This window comes from Dendrobates tinctorius, unplaced genomic scaffold (assembly GCF_039654945.1).
Source record: "Dendrobates tinctorius isolate UK_male_01 unplaced genomic scaffold, ASM3965494v1 ptg000097l, whole genome shotgun sequence".
Taxonomy (NCBI): domain Eukaryota; kingdom Metazoa; phylum Chordata; class Amphibia; order Anura; family Dendrobatidae; genus Dendrobates; species Dendrobates tinctorius.
The window spans coordinates 13,369,387-13,380,000 of NW_027361765.1; the positions used below are offsets into that span (position 1 = coordinate 13,369,387).

Here is a 10,614-nt window from a genome sequence, read left to right on the forward strand (position 1 = left end):
AATGGGAATTGGTACTGTATGGCGTGTCTCAGTTGCAGATATCTATAAAAATCCCTATGGGGAATCCCAAACTTCACATTAAATTGTTCAAATGATAATAATGTTTGATTTTCAAAAATCTGATTGAACGACACTATTCCATTTTGTTTCCAGAAATTTGGATCTTGCAAATTCAGAAGGTGTGGAAATTCAGGATTATTCCATATTCGAGTCTCTCCCACTTGATCAGTAAACTGTACAGTATGCTTACTCTCTCGCCAAACCTGTATTGCTAAATTATGTGCAAACAGCAAACCCCGAGATGGTCTATATGAACCCTCCAATATTGCCCATGACGTATGTCCTTCCAGAAAGTGCATAAGATGAGATTCTGCATTATTGAGTTTATCTTGAGTTAACCAACATTTTAAGTACCGTAATTGACCAGCTAGATAATATAAAAAGAGGTCGGGCACTGCATATCCACCTTGTTTTTTAGGTCTCTGTAGGGAGCTAATACTTAATTTTGGTCTGGATGAGCCCCATATAAACATTGCCATCAAACTATGGAGTTTCCTAAAGAAACCCTTAGGCCTCTTTCACACATCCGGTGTCAGAGGTCCGGCGGCGTGCGGCGAAAAGCCGGGCCGCTGGATCCGGCCTGCAGCGGTGACACCGGATGTACATGCGGCGCCTGATGTGGCTTGGAGGACATTTAAAGGAGCCGCAGCACCGGGGGACGAGAGAGCCAGCCGGAGAGAGATCGGGAGATGAGAGAGCAGCCAGAGAAACAGCGGGGGATGAGAGAGCAGCCAAAGAGAGAGCGGGGGACGAGAGAGCAGCCAGAGAGACAGCGGGGGACGAGAGAGCAGCCAGAGAGACAGCGGGGGACGAGAGAGCCAGCCAAAGAAAGGTATGGAGCGTATGGAGAGAGAGAGAGAGGGAGAGAGAGAAGGGGAGGGGGAGAGAGAGAAGGGGAGGGGGAGAGAGAGAGAGATGCGCGCCGGGCACTTGTGGGGTTAAAACTCACAGTGCCCGGGCATGCACTGTTGAAAAAGCCGGTCTGGCGCTGCAAAAAAACATTGCAGCCAACGTTTTTTGCAGACGCCGGACGGCGCATGTTTACCGTATCCGGCAAAACCCAGAGGCGCCGCATGTCCATCCGGCACGATGCGGCGATCATTACATTCTACTGTATGTGTAAAAACAGGATCCAATTCCGGATCCGGTTTTCACAATTTTCGCCGCATCGTGCCGGATTTAAAAAAATGGATGTGTGAAAGTAGCCTTAGGGACCCGAATTGAACACTTTGGGAGAATTATCATTTTAATTAGTCCGATCCTACCCGCTACAGATAGGGGGAGTCGGGACCGTATCCCAAACTTCTCCCTCATCATTTCTTCCAGGGGGTATATATTGTCCCTAAGGTCTCCAATCAGGTTTTGATTGATTATGACGCCCAAATATTTAAATTTGGATACTACTTGTAGACCAGACAGTGTATCTACTGTTATATTATCCAGCAGCGGGATGACTACAGATTTACTCCAATTAATTTTGAGGCCCGACAATTCTCCAAAACCATTGATAAGATCAATCGCTCTGGGAAGGGAACGCCCAATCTCCCCCAGGAAGAGCACCAGGTCATCCGCATACAATCCCACCTTTTCCACCTTTTTCCCGGAGTTTATCAGATCTCAGCTTTAGTTATCCGCGGTGATGTCATTGAAGTTACTGCAGGTTACTGAAGCTGCTGCTTCCACGGGCAGCTCATTGTTAATGGCCCGAAAAGCTGTGGTGACCTCAAAGAGATCACCACTTTAACCATGAAAAATTTCTCACAGTGCTAGTGGTGACATAATTAAGGCTACCAAAGTTCATCGGCCAGTTCACACTGAACTGATCGTGGGAACAACTGGCAGTGACCGGCGGTAACATCATGTTACCGCTCAACACTGAAGCTGCAGCTCAGTGTACCCTGGATTGATGGCTGAGCAGTTGCATTATGCCACTGCTCAGCCATGTAGTCCAGATGTTGCAGAGGTGGACATGTTTTTAGGACAATCAGATCAGATTGTCGTCGGACAGGTGAGGAATCTTTTTTTTATTATTTTAACTTTTACAGTAATAAATGGGAAAATGAGGGTGGGGTGTGTTTATTTCAATTAATGGACTTCATTCTTGCTGCGTCTTTTTTACAATATGTCTATGGGGTTATCTTATAGACGCCTCTCCATTACAAACTTGTTAATGGAAACAAATTTTATAAAACATCTTGATTTATTCAGTATCAAGTATGACCGCCACGTGCAGAAATCCCCGCACTTACATTGGGAATTGAACGTACAGGTGTGTGCCTTTCCAAATCAAGTCCTATCAATTAAATTAAACACAGCTGGAGTCCAATGAAGGAGTAGAACCATCTCAAGGAGGATCACAAGGAAATGGACAGTATGTGACTTAAATATGAGTGTCTGAGCAAAGGGTCTGAATACTTATGACCATGTGATATTTTATTTTTTATTTTTTAATAAATTTGCAAAAATTTCTACATTTCTGTGTTTTTCAGTCAAGATGGGGTGCAGAGTGTACATAAATGAGAAAAAAATGAACTTTTTTGAATTTACCAAATGGCTGCAATGAAACAAAGAGTGAAAAATTTAAAGGGGTCTGAATACTTTCCGTACCTACTGTATGCACCTTGGCTGCCATCAATGACGTTATTAATGGTTGTCTGAGGAATGTTCTGCTACGCCATATGAACTTGGGCATACAAATCATAAAGATCCATTGCTGGCAGCTCCCTTTTCAATTGCTATTATTTTTATTGTACTTGTCTTTAAATACACTGTACATACTTACATGGTTTCCATTGGTTGTTTCTGCCATGCTTATAGAAATTTCTATACTATTTATGAATGTATTCATAACAACTGTCACTTACTCATTGTCTTTATCTCATTAGAGATGAGCGAATATTTACACAATTCCGCTGGCAGATTTCACTTAGTCTACATAAAATTGATTCAAATCAGAAATGCCCAGATTGCTGTTTATTAAGCACTGAGATATATCCAGACCAAAAACATAATAAACTGAGGCAAGGGGTTCAAAAATAATAAAGCACATTATACTCATCCATCATAGGCGCTCATCTATCTTTATGTTGCCTCTGCGGTGCCGCTGACCTCTGTTCTGATATCCGAGGTAAGTACAATCTGCTTTAGTATTTAATCTCTTATCAGCCCTAATATGAATTAGTCAATGTGTGATGAATTTCATTCGATAGGGATGGGGTTGCTCATCTCTACCTCTAATCAATTTTTCTCTGGCTCCTTTCACCTTCCATGCCGATTCTTGTTGTTTCCTTTCTGCTCTACACTTCCTGGTCTTCTCCAGCATACTCTTCACAACTCATCTTTCCTTAGATCCTTTTTCCCCACTACCAAGTCATCTTTCCTTGTTTCCATTCTCCTCCACCCTCTTGACCAAGTAATATCATTATTACATCTATTTTAATGTGTGGTTGGTGTTTTATTGTTGCTTTTATTGTATTTTCAGCGTACATTTCTCACTACATTATATCACTACATGAAGTTTTTCTGTATCTTCCCTGATGATGATAATAATCAAAATGCATTGCCTGAATATTTTATATCTTCTGCTCTTTAGAAGTTCATTAAAAAGACATGTGGAGGTAATTTAAAGACACTCTACTTTGGACCCTCTTCAAAGAAACAAAATAGGGTGTTTCTATAGACTCTGGACTATGCTGCATCTGTTTTACGGTTACAACATCCTAATCTTTTCCGATTATGATCCAACATCCTGAACTCCTCCGGTTCTGATCTAGCATCCTGTCCTCCTCTTGTTCTGATCCAACATCCTGACCTCCTCCAGTTCTGATGAAACATTCTGAACTCCCCCGGGGCTGATCCAACATCCTGAGCGCCTCTGATTCTGATTCAACATTCAGAACTCCCCCGGGTCTGATCCAACATCCTGAGCTCCTCTGATTCTGTTTCAACATACTGGCCTCCTTCAGTGCTGATCCAACATTGTGACACTCTGGTTCTGATCCAAGATTCTGATCCAACATCCTGAACTCCTCCAGGTCTGATCCAACATCCTGAGCTCCTCCAGTTCTGATCTAGCATCCTGTTCTCCTCTTGCTCTGATCCAACATCATGACCTCCTCCAGCTCTGTTCAAACATTCTGAACTCCCCCGGGGCTGATCCAACATCCTGAGCACCTCTGATTGTTATTCAACATTCTGAACTCCCCCAGGTCTGATCCAACATCTTGAAGTCCTCTGATTCTGTTTCAACATCCTGTCCTCCAGTTCTGATCCAACATCCTGACTTCCTCCGGTTATGATTCAACATATTATCCTTTGTAACGAATGGAAGCAGAGGCAGAGATGGTGAAGTTCACATTCGTTTTTATTTTTTAAGTGGAACCTCGGGACCACGGTCCGGGGGGCTCCGAAGGGGGCGTGACTAGTGAGCCCCGGGCACCCGTAGTAAAGCCCCTCAGGCAGGGCCAGAATGGAATACCCGGAGGACACAGGTGCTACCTCCAGTTAGACCCCGAACACGTGGCAGATGTCCCAGCAGAACCAAAAGGGATAACAAAAGTTACAGCAGAGTCCGTAATACGCTGGGTCCTGGATCCGGTTAGTTGGTAAGGAGTCGGTTCCAGTGACCTTCACACAGTCCTTGGACTCGGATGGCTGTAGGTGGAACGGGATGGCTTAGGCCCAGATGGTTGCTGATATAACCAGGTAACACAGGATACTGATATGCTGTGGAAACAGAGAGCATTAGACAATGCACAGAGACTGCAGACGCAGCACAGACAGGTTAGCATGAGAACCGGATGTAGCAATGATAGATACTCGTTGCTCCGGCGCTCTCCCTATGGAGGAGAGGCCAGAAATAGCAGCCAGTGCGCTACCATTGGTTGATTGCATTTTTTGAATAATGCACGCCGCCCCTTTAAGAAGGCAAGAGAGCGGGCGGGTGTGCCCTAATAGTCTTAGCTACAGATCTCCTCACAGGACGCCAGGAGAAGGATGCAGGAGGGAGGACAGAACGCTGAGCAGCAGCATGAGAGGCTCGAGGTGAGTGCCCAGAACGGAGAGCAGCGGCAGGCCTGGATGCAGTGCCAGGACGGGGGCCAGGTGTAACAGCGGCAGACCTGGGCGCAGCGCCAGGACGGGGACCGGGTGTAGCATCCTTATTTAGTTCTGATCCAAATTGCCGAGCTCCTAAAGTTTTGATCCAACATCTTGACCTCCCCAGGTTCAGATCCAACATCTTGACCTACCCTGGTTCAGATCCAACATCTTGACTTTCTATAGTTCTGATCCAACATCCTGACCTGTTTTGCTTCAGATCTGGACTGGGATCACTGTTCTATAGCAGTAAATTGCTAATCCTCAGTTGCCCATGTATTATTAGGACACCTCTTGACTTAAGACATGCTGACATTACATTGGGGAATTATCTTTTAAGCAGTTCTCTCATAAACAAGAGATGGCGAATAACTCAAGTAATGGCTGTGCAGCATCTAAGGAGAGGGAGACATTACAAAAGATAATAAGGTGGGCATTTCATACATTGGGATGGTTTGTTGTGCCCTCTGGTTACCCCCTAGGTAGAAAATGCAAATGTATGAGAAAAAGATGAGTCAGGGTGAAGTGGAGCAGATGTAGATAAACATTCCCCTCCAGTGTATTCCTCCTCACACTGTATTTCTTTACTACAAGGCACACAGGCCTAAAGGAGGAGGAGAAGGAGAAGGATGGGGCAGCAGCCGTCGCCATGGTAACAGCCTCATCCCCTCCCTTCACTCTCTCTCGTGCATTCTTCTCCTTTCTCAGCCAGGGGCCATGTTCTTCCTCACACAGATTCCAGGGCTGCCATTGTACCAGCTTCTGTATCCAGCTTCCTGGGTTCATTAGTAGTCTCAGCGTGTGGCTGGGAAGCAGGAACACAAAAGAGCTGACTGCTGCCTGACAATCCGGACCCTCCGCAGAGGGAGACGCACTAGGGGCTGCGAGCACAGGTAGGCACCTCACAAGGGGCTCTCACCTGCCCTGCCCAGGAAGGCTGCGCTGTGTGCAGGCACAGAGGGCTGTGGAAGTGACCGGAAAGTACAGAGACCATCCTGGCACTGGGATCTGGGGATGGTCCTAGTGATTATTCTCCAGTGTACGTGATGGAAAGAGGCTGATGGCTCCCAGTGCGATGTCGCCAGGGTCCTGCATCATGTCTGCTAATCTGTTGCTACATGGAGATTGGGGATGCGGTGACTGGTCCATGGGTAGGGGCAGCTGCTGGGCACCGGGCTGCCAAGGCATGGTACAGGCAGGAGGGTACTGGCAGAGGGTGCAGGCAGGGTGGTACTGGCAGGATGGTTCAGGCAGGATGGTACAGGCAGGAGAAGTAGGGTGCAGGCAGGAGCAGGAGGGTGCAGGCAGGGTGTTACTGGCCGGATGGTGCAGGCAGGGTGGTACTGGCAGGAGGGTGCAGGCAGGAGCAGGAGGGTACTGGCAGGAGGGTGCAGGCAGGGTGGTACTGGCAGGAGGGTGCAGGCAGGAGCAGGAGGGTGCAGGCAGGGTGTTACTGGCCGGATGGTGCAGGCAGGGTGGTACTGGCAGGAGGGTGCAGGCAGGAGCAGGAGGGTACTGGCAGGAGGGTGCAGGCAGGGTGGTACTGGCAGGAGGGTGCAGGCAGGAGCAGGAGGGTGCAGGCAGAGTGGTACTGGCAGGAGGGTGCAGGCAGGGTGGTACTGGCAGGAGCAGGAGGGTACTGGCCGGATGGTGCAGACAGGGTGGTACTGGCAGGAGCAGGAGGGTACTGGCCGGATGGTGCAGGCAGGGTGGTACTGGCAGGAGAAGTAGGGTGCAGGCAGGAGCAGGAGGGTACTGGCAGGAGGGTGCAGGCAGGGTGGTACTGGCAGGAGCAGGAGGGTACTGGCCGGATGGTGCAGGCAGGGTGGTACTGGCAGGAGAAGTAGGGTGCAGGCAGGAGCAGGAGGGTACTGGCAGGAGGGTGCAGGCAGGGTGGTACTGGCAGGAGCAGGAGGGTACTGGCCGGATGGTGCAGGCAGGGTGGTACTGGCAGGAGCAGGAGGGTACTGGCCGGATGGTGCAGGCAGGAGAAGTAGGGTACAGCCAGGATGGTACTGGCAGGAGAGTACTGGAAGGAAGGTACAGGCAGGGTGGTACAGGCAGGAGGGTGCAAGCAGGAGCAGGAGGGTACAGGCAGGAAGGTGCAGGCAGGATGCTAAAGGCAGGAGCAGGAGGGTACTGGAAGGATGGATCAGGCAGGATAGTGCAGGCAAGATGGTACTGACAGGGATGGAGCAGGCAGAATGGTACTGGCAAGATTGAGCTGGCAGGAGGGTACTGGAAGGTTGGAGCTGGCAGGAGGGTACTGTCAGGATGGTGCAGGCAGGATGGTACTGGCAGGATGGTGCAGGTAGGAGGGTACTGGCAGGATGGTGCAGGTAGGAGGGTACTGACAGGATGGAGCAGGCAGGAGGGTACTGGCAGGATGGAGCAGGCTCGAGGGTCCTGGCAGGATGGTACTGGCAGGATGGAGCAGGCAGGAGGGTACTGGCAGGATGGTGCTGGCAGGATGGTACTGGCAGGATGGTGCAGGCAGGAGGGTACTGGCAGGATGGAGCAGGCAGGAGGGTACTGACAGGATGGAACAGGCAGGAGGGTACTGGCTGGATGGAGCAGGCAGTATGGTACTGGAGGCAGTGTGCAAGCAGGATGGTACTGGCAGGATGGTGCAGGCAGTAGGGTACTGGCAGAATGGAGCAGACAGGAGGGTACTGGCAGGAGTTTCTGTAACAGGCATGAGGCTACTGGCAGGATAGTACTGACAGGATGGAGCAGGCAGGTGGGTACAGGCATGAGGGTACAGGCAGGAGTATCTGTTACAGGTAGGATGGTGCAGGCAGGTAGGTACAGGAAGAAGGGTACAGTCAGGAGGGTCTGATACAGGCAGGATGGTGCAGTGCAGGCAGGTGGGTACAGGTAGGTGTGTACAGACAGGAGGGTACATGCAGGAGTATCTGCTACAGACAGGATGGTGCAGGCAGTTGGGTACTGGCAGGAGGGTGCAGGCAGGATCATACAGGCAGGAGGGCATTGGCATGAGGGTACAGCCAGGAAGCTACAGGCAGGATGATCCCTGGGAAGTGTAAGATTGGCCTCTACATAGTGTAGCAGAGTGGACATTGTGCAGTCACCCTCCCTCCTCCTGAAGAGCTTACAGTCAATTGCTTGCTGCCCAACTTGTATATATATTATTGCCTTATGCATTGCCCTTAAGAGTGCCGCTGTACTCACATTAGCCCATGAGAAAGCTGTCAGTCTAATTTACCTATAGAGGCACATACAATTTAATAGGAAATCAATGAAGCTGTGCCTATTTCTGTAAAGTGTGGGAGGAATCCAGCACCAGCCCTTGAAGAATATGTAAACTTCATGCATGTGTTGTAGGCGATGAATCCAGTGCTGTCTGTTACAGTCACCAGTCACCACCCCAATGCTTTACATGCTGTTGTCACACATTGAATATTTACAGCCCATTTATTTCTTTCATTTCCTTTGACATAACAAATCTGACCTTAGTAATCTAATGTAAAGAATATTATCCGACTTGCATCTAAACCTATTGGCATCCTTGCCCCTGGTATGAATGGCGGTCATACATTAGGCGCCTGCCTGCTGGCACCAGAATGATTACTGTTAATGAAACCCAAGTGTTAATTCTAGTAAGTCTCCTGCATTGCTAGTAAGTCTTGTGGCTCAGGTTTTTAGCTTTATGGCTCTCAGCGGAGGCTTGCTTCTTGGATGACAAATGGTTCCATTAAGCTGTCATCTCTAGGTCAGCGGCCACCATTCTTCACTCACTTGTTCTGCTGGTCAGTCGCTCCCAGTTTATGGAAGATGGGATGGCTGCATTTCCATAGCTAATGCTATAGTGCTCTTGCTGTAATATTGACTATAACGCAGGAATAATATGCAGAGTGCTATCATCATTTTCTAGTATTATGTGCTTTTGCTCTTACGTTTACTGATGTGAAAGACCGCGGCATACTACAGCGCTGCGCATTTCCCTCCATTATATTGCTTTTTTTCTATACCTACCTGCATTTTATGATGTTACGACACTACAAAGAGTTATGTTGCAGCATTAGATAAATTGCTTTTTTGAGGTCTATGTAAAGAACGGCAGCGTTTGGTTCATCTTGTTTTCTCCATAGTCGCTCTACATGTAATCAAATATCACATTAGCGCTGGCACGTACATTATCCGATGCCCTGCGGGATATGGATCCATCTATGGAATTGGGAAGGCATGTGTTAATGGTGGCCAAGGAGTTCAATATTTTCAAGTGTCAGTGATTGAGAGAATTTGTTTATTTACGTAACTAACATTGTGTTGTGTCTGACAATCCTTAGATGCAAACCTTTATTTTTACTGCTGTTCACCCTTCCATTAAAACTTTATGAACATTCATTGTTTGATGACCGATGAAAATGTTTTTTTTTGGCCACATATAACCAAAATAGTAAAATATCACATGGGTACTGTACATTAGTTTGAAAGTGAATGTTAGAAAGGCCTGATTCAGACAAATTCAGGCGCTGCGGACTGCACACGTACAGCACATGGAATGTTATGGATGAGTAATTTAGAAATTCCAGCAAGTGCTAGTCTCATCAGAAACAGGGCAAATTTCAATGGCAGAGAGCTTGTGTATACGTTGCGGACAAGCTGATGGAGCACCATAGGCCTAGACATCGCTGGTCGGTCCAAGAATGGCAACATTTGTCTGAATGTAGTGTAGCCTAAAAGTATGGGAAAATATGTTACAGATATGTGTAACCTTTATGACTAGACTGTCTTATGTGTCCCTAGCAGTGATGAGTGACCGCGCTCGGATAAAGCTTTATCCAAGCATGCTCATGTGCTATCAGAGTGTCTTCGACGTGCTTGAAAAATATCTTTGAGACGCCGTGGCTGCATGTCTTTCTGCTGTCTAACACATGCAGGGATTATCTAGCAAACAGGCAAAACATTCAGCTGCGGGGGCTCAAATATATTTTTCGAGCACGCCGAAGACACTCTGTTAGCACATGAGCATGCTCGGAGACTACGGCTACATGTGTCGCGTCACAGCAATTCTCAGATAAGTCGCTCGATCAAAAACATTCGTGAAGCTTGTCGATGCAGGAATATTTTAGAGTTTTGATTTTGCTGTAAAGAAACAGCCAAATTCCAAACAAGTTGCAGTTGCATGAGGTTTGCAAGCAATCTTCAACCAGCGATAAAAAATCCAACACATTCAGAAAAATTTGCAAACCTGTGCCTCAGCAACTATGAGCTTGTGCACATGATGAATTATTTCGGACAAGTGCTAATGGTGGTTTTCTCGGATAGCACTCATACCCATAATATTCTATGTGGCTCTGCACATGTTCGATTTTCTCCTCGGGCTGAGTGGTCCAAGAAAAAAATCACAGACATGTCTGATATTGATTCAAGTGTAGGATTATAATCAGGGCCAGTTTTAGACAAAGTGAGGACCTGGGCAAAATTTTAATG

At 47.6% G+C, this 10,614-nt stretch overlaps 1 protein-coding gene across 5 annotated transcripts in view; it reads left to right on the forward strand.

Moving 5' to 3' along the window:
• The first annotated feature begins 5,857 nt into the window (after positions 1 to 5,857).
• APBA2 (amyloid beta precursor protein binding family A member 2) overlaps positions 5,858 to 10,614 on the forward strand; it is a 791,677-nt gene continuing 786,920 nt past the window's right edge. For 4 of the 5 annotated variants that reach the window (XM_073586914.1, XM_073586913.1, XM_073586916.1 and 1 more), the window contains exon 1: positions 5,861 to 6,050. The gene's annotated coding sequence lies outside the window, so the exon portion shown is untranslated. Of the gene's footprint in view, positions 6,051 to 10,614 lie in introns of all 5 variants that reach the window. The other variant, XM_073586917.1, reaches the window with a different exon arrangement.